The sequence below is a fragment of the Drosophila tropicalis genome, unplaced genomic scaffold (genome assembly GCF_018151085.1).
Source record: "Drosophila tropicalis isolate 14030-0801.00 unplaced genomic scaffold, ASM1815108v1 contig_878, whole genome shotgun sequence".
NCBI classification, from domain to species: Eukaryota; Metazoa; Arthropoda; class Insecta; order Diptera; family Drosophilidae; genus Drosophila; species Drosophila tropicalis.
Window position 1 is genome coordinate 12,083,890 of NW_027173374.1, and position 14,700 is coordinate 12,098,589.

Below are 14,700 nucleotides of genomic sequence, written 5' to 3' on the forward strand. Positions count from 1 at the left end.
TGTTTCTTTAATTGCTTAGTGTTTGTTTCTTAGCCAATGATGCCAAAAAGAAAGTTTGCCCATAAAGAAGAACAATAATTCCATATTAAACATACTGTTGTAGTTTCTAGAATGCTTTTTGGCAAGCCAAACTAAAAATTACTTACTTAAAAGAGCAGAAATAACAATCATATCTCAATTGAATACAACTGTATGAATATTTTAATTAACACTCATTGCCTTAAGTCGATAAATAGAATGCAAAAGCAGTATCTAAGAAATATATTTCAACATTTTGACTAAATAGGGGATATGCACTGACGCAGACTCACCTACACTTAATACAACACCTGCAACTAAGTAAAACGAATTTACTAATTGTAGATACTTTTAAGTATGTACTTTAATCAAAGACCTCTAGTTAAATCACTATCTGATTTGAATCTTGAGAATATATATCATTATCATGAGATTTACTTAAACATTCCACCATTTCCATTCACTAAGACCTAACATTTAGCCCATTTAATCTTAGCCAACATGGCTTTCAAAAGTTAGTTTCAATTATCAAATATCCACAGTTTATGGTAGAATATCGATTTCGATTGATTGAAAAATGTAGTTTTCTACTGTGGAAATATGCGAGTGAATGGCCAACAAAACGCACAAAAGTATGCTATACAAATGCGCAGGTAACCAAATGAATTCGTAATGGTTCGGCGATGGAGGGGAAATTCTGTTACACAGACAACGATTGTGCTCATTTTAAAATGACTGGGCAATTAGAGAGCCTTTTCATGAAGTGCATTTGCACCTCTTTTACATACGTATGCTCACACCCACTCAGTCCAACACACACACACACACATAGCGCACATACATAGATAAACTCGCTTGCGTAGCGTGTGGTAAATGTAATTGACATTTACTTCTTTATGGCATTCTGATTCCTGGTATTGAGTTAATTGAATGTCATGCCAACCTCTGACACAGACCGGGCTCGACTTGGCCCAAAGTTATTTCCGCCTGCCAACCCCATAAATTGTACAATTTGACTTTAAAGTCAATCATTTTACGCTCAGTGCGCTCTTTTTTTACCCCCCAGCCCAACATTCAATTCTAGCCATGTTGTGTGTGTCTGTGTATGGGGGCGGGAGTGACCCAGTGACCACATCAATGGTACGTCACTTGCAATGCCTCCACTGTTGATTTATTTGCCATTATGCCAGTACGTGACCAGTTGTTATCCTGGGCCAGCCGTTCGAGCAGAGCGAGGATGCCATAATTAAATAACAATTTTCCAGGGAACACCAAAAGGGACTATGGCCACAGAAAAGTTACACAAGCTCAAAAATGCGTATCATTCTCGTTGTTGGCTTCTGCCCAAAACGACAATAAGGACGTTAGCCAGACTTTGTCGTCCTCGTCATCGTCGGAGTCGTCACACATGTGCGTCTGGGGAGATGCTGTTATTCGTATTTAAGAGCTACCATCTTCAAGTGTTTGGGCATAAAGCGCATTCGAACAAGTCCCTTAATGGCATCTTCACCAGCTTCTTCAGGTAAATTTTTAAGTCTTACTTGTTATGTACTTTTCATTCCCAACAAACGAGCTGCGAATATGGCTGGATGTTGAGTTTAGAAGAAAAAAATATATTTATTCTATGTTTTTCTTGTTTCTTTTTCATGTTCGACCATCGCTCGGCCATGTTGAAAAACGGACCCGAATCAGGGAAATGAGTGCAAATTTATGCAGAAAGTAATTAAAAGTACCGTTGTCCTGTTATTTCCCTCTACACAGCTGGCTGGCCACTTCCGTTTTTGTTTTTGTTCTGTTTGCCGTTGGCAAAGTAGGTAAAGTACTGAAAAAGGGCAGAGTGGGGCGTGGCCAACGTCTGTGGCAAATTTTAGAGATGACTTTAACGATTTGTAGCGTGTAGGCTCGTAAAAGGCAAAAATTTAATGAAGTTGCTGCATAAAAGATGCATAAACACAAACGAAACTGTCTTGCTGACCTTTCTCCGTTTAGCCAACATCATTGCCGGATGGGTCCCTGTTTCTTTTTCTGTTTCTTTGAAGTCCTTAGCAAGGACTTAAGTGGTTTCTCAAGTGGTTCCTGGCATTCATACCCTCCCTCTCTGTCTTTGGGTCCCATCTTAATTACTTGACTTTCGTCTTTGTCCATCGGCAGCAAAGCCAAACACCAAACACCTTGAGCTAACGAGCTGTTCAACATCCCACTACCACAAGCTCTCTTAGTCCTGCCATTTTTTCTTTCTGCCTTTGCGCTACGCATTTCGGTTTCATTTGGGGGGCAAATGTAAAGTAACCGCAGCAGAAAGCACAATCAATTTTATTGGATGGAGCTGGCCAACATAAACAGAAACACGCCCAGATTCAGGGAGCAAGCATAAAGAGCAGCATAAACACTTCACCAGAGAAACCACAACTGGTTATTGGTCTCTGGTTGCCACCCACTTAATTTGAAGACTAATTGTCAACATGCGGTGCTTGACCAAACTTAAACAACGAACGGCAAATGACTCTCCAAATTGGTCTAAAGCTGAATCGAGTTTTTGCCATCGGCCATCGTTTGTCTAGGATTAATGTGCTAGCATACAAGAGGTCAAAGTTAACTTGCAGTTGGCATTTCAAAGTCAAATTTATCAATAAAGTTAAATGGCTTATGTTTAACAACAATTTGCACAATTAAATGAAATTTGTCCTATTTGCAATTGAAAGCTTGTTCCACTTGAAATAAATTCCCCAATGTTGCAATTGGTAAATGACAATTATGTGCATTAGCCATAGATTTCTATAATAAAATTAAGTGCATGAACATAGTCAATAAAAGTCAAGTGACATTCATTTATCTATCTCATGAAAACTTAATAATTTGCCAACAAAACAGACATAAAATATAGCTTAGAAACTATCTACTAAAATCGGTAGGGAAATACAAATTTCACTTTACAAACTTTACTTTAAATGTTGTGTCTTCATATCTCTCGCACATCTGAACTTCTCCCTTAGTAAGATATTTCACAAAGAATTGTGACATTCCACATTATAACACTTGCACGTGTAAATGGGAGGAACTGCTGCACCTACAGAATGCTAACAATTAACACTAAGAATTCTACTGCCCCTCCTTAATCTAATTGTAAGCTTGCCACTTGGCCATTGTTGTTCTCCTCTGTTACTCGACGTTTCTAACCAAATCCCTCCTTACGAGAGGAAGAGACACCAAACACCGAGACTGAAACGGCTGCTGCTTTTACCATTGCTCACATCTTGATACTGGCATTGTTTGAGCATATCAAGTGAGTTGCCAGCCACTGAGCGGTCATAGCTATCCCAGCAAGCTGGCGGCAATTGCCTGGCTAAGTAATATGTATGGCCTTATCTCTTCATGGGCCACAGTATTAACACTTGACTATAATTTCGCCACAGAACAGAGAGAGAGAGTGTCACAGAACGAGAGCTTGGTGCACAGTTTCAAGTGTAAATAGCCATAGAACAAAATGTGAAAAAGAAAAAGAAAGGCGTGCATAAATAATGGCGAATAAAGGATGCGACGTGTTAACAAGAGAAAGCCCCCAAAGAGTTTCGGAAGGGGGGAATTTTTGTTAAAGCTAATCGCAGACTATGGGGCCACGTGAAGGCTGTGTTTATCAACTACCTCAGTGTTTTAAGAAGGGTGCAACAATAACTAAATAAAAATCCCCTCAGGCAAAACAAATTTCAGGCCAGGCAACTAGGCGTATGAGTGTTCCCCGGACATTTAAGTTGTTTCTTTTTGTTTTTGCTGCCATTTTGTTGGGCTACCAGCCATGAAAATACCAACCCCGGGCATGTGTCTGAGTCTTCGATTGTGTGATTGTGTGCGAGTCTGTCTTGCTCGCCTTTTATGGCTTAAATTTCCAAGTTTTCCTTTCTTAGACTATATTTTTTTATGTCTACCCAGTAGCCTTAAGCTTAGAAAGGGCATATCAAAAGTCACTACAACTTTTTGGTTTCTGAATTGGAATATTTAGTTTAGAAAATTTAAATGTGAACTTGTTTCACAATAAGTTTAGTGTCCATCAATCGAGTCTTAAGCTAATCGATGGGTTTTCAATTGATTTTAAGATATTTCTGCCAATTTGCAAGGTATGTTCCAGTCGTTACCCACCACAAGAGTAGCAAAATTGCCATGTTGTTGTGTGTTTTGTTTAGTGGAAATTCTATGCCGCCATTGACGGCCAAAAAGAGATACACATAAGTACATACATACATACAGTGGCAAATGTCTGGTTTTGTGTATGTTTTTTTTTTTCTGCCTGCGTCAAATAGCTTTCGGGCACAAGACAATTGAGACACTCTCCTTCTCCCTTTTCGCCGTCTCTTCTTGCTCTTTCTATCTGTTAGCCAGAGGCAGCCAGTCATCCAGTCAGTCATTCAGTTAAGCGGCAGCTCAACCAAAGCAAAAGCAAACACAAAAAACTGCACAGATTTCATGCCCCAGCGAATGCAGAAGGCAAACTAAAAACAGGACCTCGATCATATGTGTAGTAAATGTAGCAGCAAAGACTCTTTAAGTTAACCCACTAACTGCATGGATTTGAAAAAAACTTGAAGACCGATTCAAGAATAAAACAATAAGTAGAAAAAGAAACAGTATTTATTGTGCTTTTTTCTTATTAAATTTTGTTAAGTTATTGGTTTCTTTAGCTAGGCTCTACAGTGCCTGCGCGGGTGGCAAACAGCCGGAGAGGAGCTTGTTCAATCTCTCTTCTTTTTTTTTGCCAAGTCTCCATTTCCCCCGTTTTCTCTGTAGCCGTCTATTATCTTTAGCTGGCCAGAGCCTTGAAAAATGACTAGCTTTTAAATTGAAATTTCAGACTGCAGCTACTTGGAAAGCAAAGCCAACATAGAAGTACATAGGGCATGGGGACAGAGCACAGCAGAGTCATGGCATCGCAAACAACGCAACAAATAGAAACCAACAAAACGAAGATGAGAAAAAAAAACGAACTTGTTTGCCAGATGCGGATACTTTGTTGTTTATTATTATTTGCGGCTTTATTATTCAGGGCACTGGCCCAAAGCAACTTTTTTTGGCAGCAATTTCGCCGCGGCTAATCAACATTGGAATTCTGTAACATGTTACATGTGCGTTGCGTATACGCCATGTTTCCTCCAACACACATCGCCTACATGTTTCTCTCTTTGTGTGCGTGTTTCTGTGTATGTGTGTGTGTGTGTAGCTCTGCAATTTCGAAATTATAGACATAGCTAATGTATAAACTTGTTAACTTGTAATATGTAGCTGCAGGAAAAATATAATTAACAAATACTGCAGATGCCATTCCATGGCCGCATCTTCGTTTACTTTATTTGCAGCTTTGTTATAGCACACAGTATCTTAATAAGCTAAATCTATTGATTGGCTGATGAACATGCATGTTCTCTGAATGGAAGTCAATTAAATTTTATTCGAACTGGGACCAAACTTTTAGTGTTTACAATTTTAGCCATTTCACATTTAAGGTCAGGCTAAACCATTTCAGCAAAACGGTGTTAATTAACAAACCAATTTCAAAATCTTTCCCTGGTGTAAAACCCCCGAAAGCCAATTAGATAATTAGATATTTTATTTAAATCAAATAAATTCTAAAACCCAACAAAACACCTAACCATGAACGCAGCCACAAAATGTTTTAGGAAGAGGGGTAAACCCTAATAAATTATTGATTTCGATAATTACCAAATTCACGTACATATTTAATTTATTTACATTCTAGCAACTTTAACTTGATTTGGCAATTACAGCGAGTAAACTTAGAAGTCAGAAATTCGTTAACCATTTGCTGACATGGCAAGAAAGCAGAAAGATATTTGATAGATATATAACTCAATTAGCCAAATATTATTAGTTTATTGCGAAAATCAATTACTTATTTTTAGTCTGACATGAGCTAAAAGTTTAACTGAATTCATTGCATTTCATAATTAAATAAATGGCCGAAACACTCCCAATTTACGGGCAAAACTAAATGAATATTTATGCTAAATACTAAGTAACAATTTTGGCCCAGATTACGCTCGTAAATTGTCAGCCATGGTAAGGTCCAATGGTCAGTTACAAAAGCCAAATCGTAGCTAAGAGCCTTCGCGTGCCTGGCCACAAAGGGCACAACACAACAACAACAACAACAAAAATAAGAGGAATGCCATAAAAATAAAAAAAAAATAGATATAAAGTAACATTACGAAAACGCTGCCACACGGCGTATGCGTGTTGATTGGCATTGTCGGCCGTACACAGCAATTTTCATGGTTTTCCTTAGCAAATTGACAAACACACATACACACACACACACACACACATACATCCAACACAGACAGATAGACGGAAAGCAAGGAGAAAAAATGATTGGGGAAATCCCCTCAAAGGCAAATACGCCAACACGTGAGGCAACCAAAAAAGAAAAGAGAGAAAAATGTAAAAAGCAAAAGGGAAGAGAGACATGCTGGCATACAAAATAATACAAATCGCGCTTCAATAAACAAATCCCTGACTAAGGCGACCATATTAAAGCTGTTCGAATAACACAAATACTAAGGACCCGGCTGTTTTTCAGCTCTGTAAATATTGACAGGACCGGAAATATGTATGTATGTGAAACGGATCGAAGTGGAGCAGGAGGGAAATGGAGAGAAAGTTACAACAGATCAAATGAAATTTGGCCAGCCATTTGGTCCCAGGCAACACCAAGTTGAGCCTAATCGACCCACAAATGTAATTTTCCTACACCAAATCGATGTGCAGATTAGAGTAACCAAAAATTCAAATAGATACACAAATCAACCACAAATAACATCAATACAAATCAAATCCTTATACACATAGGCATTAGGGTAGCCCAAAAATTGTCTAGATTGGTTTGTGTCCAATCATATCTATCAAACATTTAAAACAAAAGGAGTCGCTTTCTGTTAACTTATTCTATTTCCTTCTTTAAAGTGTCAAAAGGTCATTTAAAAAGTGTTTACACAATTATATATACACTCCGAGTTCCTGTTGACTGATTTTTGCCTGATGAACCAATTGTCAAAGCTTCCGCTCATCGAATTAAGTATATCAAATCAATGGGTACTTCTGACTTGCTCAATTTCTACCGAACGAGACACCCTAACGAAAGTGAATGTAGTTGTGGGAGACGACAACTTTTGTTTAGGGGAAGTTGGAAATTAGACAATTACTATTTCCAATTTCTATAGAAAACTGTTCTTGCTCCATGCCAGACAACACCCAAATAGACTGAGACGACAACAACGAAATTGGTTCTAATTGTAATTTAGATGCAGTCTCTGTCTGAGGAATGGAGATGGATACGAATCGATAGCGTGTCGAGGCATTAAATTGCGCGTTGAAGTTTCTGGGCGTTGACTGGCCTCAGTTCGAGGGCCATTCATATTGCCATCCGCAGTTCACACATACACACACACGCAGACACTGAGCGATAGAGAAAGACAGTCACACATATACACACACATAAACAAGTGTTTTTTTCTTCTTTTATTTGTTTGCCTGCGCTTTCAAATGCAAACATTTACATGCTTACTCTTTTACTCTTTAAATGCCTCTCGCTCCCCTACAAACACTATCTCTCCCTTTCTTATTAAGCTATTTTAGTCTACACTCGCCATAGTTCTTGATCAAGGTCAATGCGCATACTGCAATATACAAAAAATAGACCTTAGCATACTTTTTTGGGCGCCGCCATTTTTGACACTTCATTAGTTCGCGTGAATGAATATTTCCTTTTGTATATAAATAATTCAGGCAAGTTAAGGCGATAACAAAAAAAAACATAGCACACATACACATACACACACACACATACACAAACACCCAGGAACAATACAGGCCAGGATAAAGGCCCTGGTGTCGGGTGTTGGAAAAGCATAAGCCAACTTTTTATGATTTGCTTTCAAACACCTTTTGGCAGGAAAAGAAAACGGAGAATGAAATTTGCCTACAAAACTTTGCGAAAAGGAAACTTTCCATTTGTAGCCAATAACGAATTGAAGGCAACAGCAACAACAATAACGAAACAGAACAATAAAAAAAAAAACTTTCCCAAACGAAACAAGAAAAATTGTGCAATAAAATCGCTAAAGGCAGTTGGGTAATCGTTAGTCTTACTGGGATCATAGCAGTGAATTGAAAGGAAGGGAGACTTTCACATTCATGATTTACGATGCGTCTGCTTTCTGGATTTCCCGATAGCTCGATTCCCCTAGCCACATGGCCTGCCATTGAGAGTCCTGATTCTGCCATTGTTTCACCTGCACAGCATCTTTCAGCATCAATCAAGCATAAATGAAAACGAAAAGTAACAGTATAAGAGTAGACCAGCAATATCTTAATAGCTATATGATAAGCCCTAAGGATATCTATGATAATTGACTTCTGCATCCAGCCAAACAGAGAGAGAATGAGAGATAATTTCTTAAGTAATCACAAAAACCCAAGTTCTTACTTCTCATTCATTTACTCGTACTCTGTAATCAGAGTCTAACCGGAAATTACAGATACTTAAGCAGAAAGTAATCAAAATGAATAAGTGAAAGCAACCAAGCAAAAGAAACTGTTTCAATTTATTTCAATTGCCCGATGAGAAGGTGTTTCAAATGTTTAACCATTTGCCTGGCTTTAATTAAAAACTCAATTTACAAAACACAAATGACAAAAAGGAATTAAAAAAACCAAGAACTGAACAAAATAAATCAAAAAATAAATTGAAACTAAAAAAATGTCAAATGCATAAAACCAACTTGCAGTGTAGAGAGAAAAACCAACAAAAAAGTAAATTAAAGCACGCAATGAAAATGAAGCCCATGAAGTGAATAAAAGATTTTATTTTTTATTGTAATAATTAACTTTTAGATATGATGCTTTAGGTCATCTTCAATGGCCAAACGAATGGAAACAAAATCATTTCAATTTCACATTTGACCTTGGTTATAAAAAGTTCAAGTTTTATGAGTAAATTCCAATTCTATCACACTCAGAGGGGGAGAAATTTTGAATTATTATTTTTTGGTTTATATCTTGATTTCGAAGCACACTTGAGACATTTGACACTCTATCGTAAAATTTATGTTAATCTGAATTGAATGTGCTATAAAAACAATAATAATATAACTATTCTGATAAAGCTTGATTTAGTTTTTGATTCATATTTCATTTTGAGGCAGTTGTTTAAACCTTACTGAAAATGCAGCACAAAAAGAGTAAAAAAGAGAGAACCAAAGAACGACCTAAACGCTCCAATCAATTGGTTGGGTTCTTTCTATGGACAATATTGTTATTTCATTTCAAATATAAAATTTATATGTATTGTCAACAAACTATATTTATCACAGAGTAAATTGTTCCATAATGTATAAATAAAATGATCCATTTTAGAACAAAGAGGCACGAATTTTAGCTTGAGTTCAATCGAAGTCTATTACTTAATTGCATTCAGACAAATGTTGACATTTGACATATGGCAATAACAACAAAGAAACAGTAAAATCAACAAAAAAAGAAGTGAAAAGATATGTATATCGAAAGAAATGGCAACCTCCCACTCAACACTCACACACAGCTAGTCACACACACACACACACACATACACAAGGATAGATAAAGAACGCTTTACAAAACTGTGTTGTCGACGTTGCTTTCGACGTCATTGTCATGAAATGCACAAATTTATTGAGTGCATGTCGTATACGTAATATAGCCAGCACACATATATACTTTAGTGGATGTCTATGTGTGAGTCTGTGTATTTGTGTCTACTGCACCATCGTCATCATCATCTTTATTTTACTCTTTGTTGTTTTTATCCAGTGGGTAAGTGTGTGTGTGTGTGAGTGTGTCTGACATAATTTTAAAGGGAGCCAAGGAAGTTTGCTGTTGTTTATATTTTTAGTGGCAATTTAAATTATATTATTATATCCCCTGTTGTCAGGAATGTTGCCAAGACAAGACGCATCGTTAGCTAAAAATAGCAAACGCTTTTGCCTAATAGCCTTCTTCAGCTCCCTCCCTTCAGGTTCTGGTGCCTCTGGTGCCTAAAAATAAGCGCTTAATCAATTTTCGTTAGCTGCTTTGGACTCATTTTCAATTAAATGTGAAATGAAAACAAGTGAAACAAGTGCCAGCAAAACAATATTAATCATACGTCATGTTGTCAGCTTTATGAAAAGATTGCATAAATCTTTTCGTCCGCAAAATGCAGCCGGGTGTGAAAATGCAAATGTGTCTTTGTGTGTGTGCGTGTTTGTGTGTGCGTGCTTATACGGGTTTTACCATAAAATTGCTAAAAATGTGCGCAATTTGAGTGAAATTGAAAACCAAATTTCGTTGAAAGAAAGAGTTTTCCGTTAAAAGAGTTTTCCCTTTTGACAAATTTCCAACCAGCAACCTTTCAGATGTGTGTCTGTGTGTGTGTGTGTGTGTGGGTGTGTATGTTGGTAATAAACTGCCGAAACCAAAAAACCACAGCGAAAGAGAGCGAGAGGATGACGGTGAAGAGGAACAAAACGAAATAAAACAAACAAAAAGAAAAATATACATACATACACACATACATACATATATACGTATACATAGAAGAACAGAATGTAAATAGCAGTAGAAACAAATTGCTGGGTTTTTTGCTTTTCTCATTTTTGTTTTGTTTTATAGAAAAGTTTAAATTGTGTCAATTTTTTCCGTTGTGTCCGCTGCGAAGAGAGAGAAAGAGACAGAGGGAGACAGAGAGGAAAACTTTTCTTTTCTGCGGATAAAAACAATTTCGTAAATCACAGACAAACCCAAAAAAAAAGAAAACAATAGAAATGATAAAACCAACAAAGTATATTTTATGCAAACAGTTAACTCTTTGCTTCCCGGCTGCCATGCCCTGCCCTTTACTTTACCCTATCACAATGGTCCACCACCTGTCCCCTCGGGTTAGTTTTCTTAAATGGGCCAGGTACCTACTGAAATCAAAAGGTTAGCCTGCACTTCTTAAATGTCAAAGTAACTTTAAGCTCTGATTTTTATTACAATAAGATTCGCCTAAAATTAAGTGGCATTTCATCTCTAAGGACTTTGATTTGTTTATCCTTCATCATCTGTGTTAGGATTCCTTTTTATTAGTCGCATTGACTCTCCGTGACGTTTTTTCGAAAAACTAATTGATTATTCATAATTAGTGAACTCGAATGACCCAGTCGAAATGTTTTACTACCCAGAGAAAGAGTTCAATGAGCTATAAGTCAGATTCCCTTCTAAGGATTCCCTTTGCGATTGCTTCAATACTTAAAGGCTGCAGGTTTCGTATAAACTTTAAACATAGCCAAGGTCGAGTTCTTTAATATTTTCAACACTTAAACTATTTTTTCTTTAGCCGTAGTCCAATTTTGTTAATAATTTCAAAGCAATTTATTATTGAATTGCCACAGGCATTTGCTGCTCACTGCTCGTACAAAATTGCAATATGCAGAAGTTCAATTGAATTTATAAAATTCAATACGATTGAGTTTTCAAAATGCCTGCAGTGTCTTGTCGATAAAGTGAAAATAAAATCGCTTTCGATAATTGAATAAAAGCCATCACTTTGTGGAGCAGTATCAAAGTGCAATGGACTTGTGTTTGCTCCTTTATAAATAAATATATATATTTTGTTTCCTCTTTTTGTGTTAGCCTTGTTTTCAGTTTTCCACTGCGAGTTGTCGAATCGGCAAAAACAAACAATAAAACTTGCATCAATTGGCGTTGTTTGTCATATAAAATAATGCAATTTGAAGGCGGAAAAATATCGTGACATGAATCCAATAATATGATGTTCTTTTTATAAATGCAATTCGAAGGTTTTTATATAAACATTGTTTTTGTGTAAATTGTTAACACAAAAGTCCTCAAGAGAATTGAATGAAATTTTATTATGGGATATGGGATATCTTAATAGACGTTTCTCTATTAAAAGGTTTTTTTTTTTTCAAATTAATAACTAAAATATTGCCTACCCTTTTAGGGGAACTTAATAAGAAACAACAACTAATTTTATAGCCCATTAACAGGCCTTAGCTGAAACTTTTAGTATCTACTGTATGCATATCCAACAGCTGTTGTGTACAAAAAGTATTAAAATAAAAGGATATACAGGACTTAAGCCAGAGAAAGAGCAAATCTTGGATGAGTGCCATATAATAAAAAAGAGAGAGAGATAAACTAAAAGGAAGGAAATGTTTAAACAGTTTAGCAAGTATGAAATTCTATAATCTGAGTACTCAGAAAACATTTAAGACACGTAATATTATGGCGTAATGAATATGATAAAAGTAACTAAAACTAAGTCTAAGAATAGGAAAGTTCACCTAATTAACGACACCAACATTAGTTTAGAAACACCTCGTAAAGGTGTAATCCATGGATTTTCTATGATATCAAATCAATTTCACTTTCATAAATAAATGAAAGCGTTTTCAGGTGAGTAGGCCTAATGAGTTCTCTGCCACCATCGCATTAAATATCCAAGCTTAATTTAACAAATGAGCTTCATTTACAAGGACCGCTCTGACTCATTAGGAAAATGTGAAGCGGCATTAATTGCATTTCCTAGGTCAAAAAAAGCTCAATTTATTGATTTTATATATGGATATTGTAAATTAAAGACAGCCACCAATAAGATTCTCTAGCCAAATTATTAAGAATGAACAACTGGAAAATAACATTTAATTACATTTTGGCCATGTCATTAGACCAACAAGGGAATTATAGTTAAAACTTCCAGTGTATGTGCTATGCAAACAAAGGACTTCCCATTAATCATGTATTTTAATTCAAGACAAAAATTGGACAATGTGGTAAATTTATGTCCACATTCCCTTGGAGTCCCGGCACACGTCATGCACATGGAAAATGTATTCGCCCTCTGGGTTGGGGGTCCTCACCCAGAAACTTGGCAAACAAAACGTAATTGCTTAACAGAATTAGAAAAGTCTCGCTGGAAGCTTCATCACTAAAATGCAAATATCCTCGTTCTCTTCTAAGGATAATCCGACGGTAAGTGCTGAAAAGTTAGCTTGAGCAAACTATTTTTGGTAGTTTTTTTCTTGGTGTCTGTGTGTGTGAGAAGGGAAAATTGATGGGCATTTAGGATAGGAAGCGGGGTGGTGGGGACGATATGTGAACTTTCCAACTGCCCACAAAGTATCCCGCAAAAACCCAAGCCAAGCTAATACAATAGAACTACTAGCAGTGGCACACCGAGGCCGAAGGGTAAACTTAGTGAATAAGTTTTCGACAATTCAGTTTTGGGTAGCCAGTAAAAGAAAAGTTTACCCTAAGTCCCCCGAAAAAAAATTAAAGCCAATTACGACGGGGCGGAGGTTTTGGGGTCTTTAGGTTCCTGGGCATCGCTGGGATTCGTTAAGAATTCAGCGAGGCAATTTACGAGCTCTAACACCCAGGAGACTTGACCCGTTACGTGGGGTTTTCTGTCAACGAATCTTGATATGGTTGTGTGTGTGACCGTGTATGCGAGTGTCTGTGTTTGTCCTGGCGTGTGTATGTAAGTATTGGTGTCTTCCAATATACTATAATAGCCGATAAATTAATTAACGCCCGATAAAGCCATTGTCGCATTAATTATGGCAACGAATGGGCATTTAATAGTTTTTCGCACGCCCATCTCCCTGTGCAATTAGTTGCAATGGTTTGAGCCAGAAGATTGAAATTCACACATATAGAATGTATATAAATTTGCGATAGATGGGGGTCTAAGTTTTATGACATTGTTAGCTGACTGAAATAAAGACGCGTGCGTCTAGGCCATGAATTTAATGCGTTGCAACAGTTAATGATTTTATTGGCACTTGACTTGACTTGGCAGCCAAGTACGGCAGCAGCGACATCTCATGAATATTATCAATGTCAAGAGCACGACGCCAACGCCAACTCAGACGATAAATGGCGTCTAGAGTAGCCAAGCTGAAATCAGAGAGTGCACTAAAATCCAGACGGACGCGAATCTATAGACTTGGACATGAACACAAAACACGGATAAATTGTAGATGGAATTCCTTAAATGGTTCTGGCCTGTTCAGGCTTTGCTTAAATGACATTTCAATTTGGCACTTCCGTTTCCGCTAACCGCCGCACGACTTCACCACCAAGAACACTGTCGACGTTGCCCCTAATGTCCTTGCCCAATGCTAAATGTTTCCTTATTACCAAAACACGCAAGCACATTCATACATATGCATGTCTGCACAATCTTAAAAGGATTCACATTTTTTAAATAAATTTAACGTTCACACTTATAGAATTTCTTAAGCACTTCATTAGTTGTCAATTAACATTCATTTAATTACAAATTTATAATTTCGAGTTCAAAAATCTCTTTGAAACTTTCTGCTCGTTAACACTTAAGTTCCGCGCATTCATCCAATTGGTTAGAAAGTCCCGAAGTAACTAAACTGACAAACGGCTAACAGAAACCGTTGCTTAAACAAAAGCTTATTAAAAGGACTTTGAAAGGACAAATAAGCTCCGACCTATGGGAGTAAACCGTGTAACGGTCAAATTTGCTCTTTAACAAAAGCTGCTTGCTATTTCACTAACACAGATAGCCGTTTTAGCTGTTTTTAAATGTTAATGTGGTTTTATCAAACCCCGGAGAACTGGTCA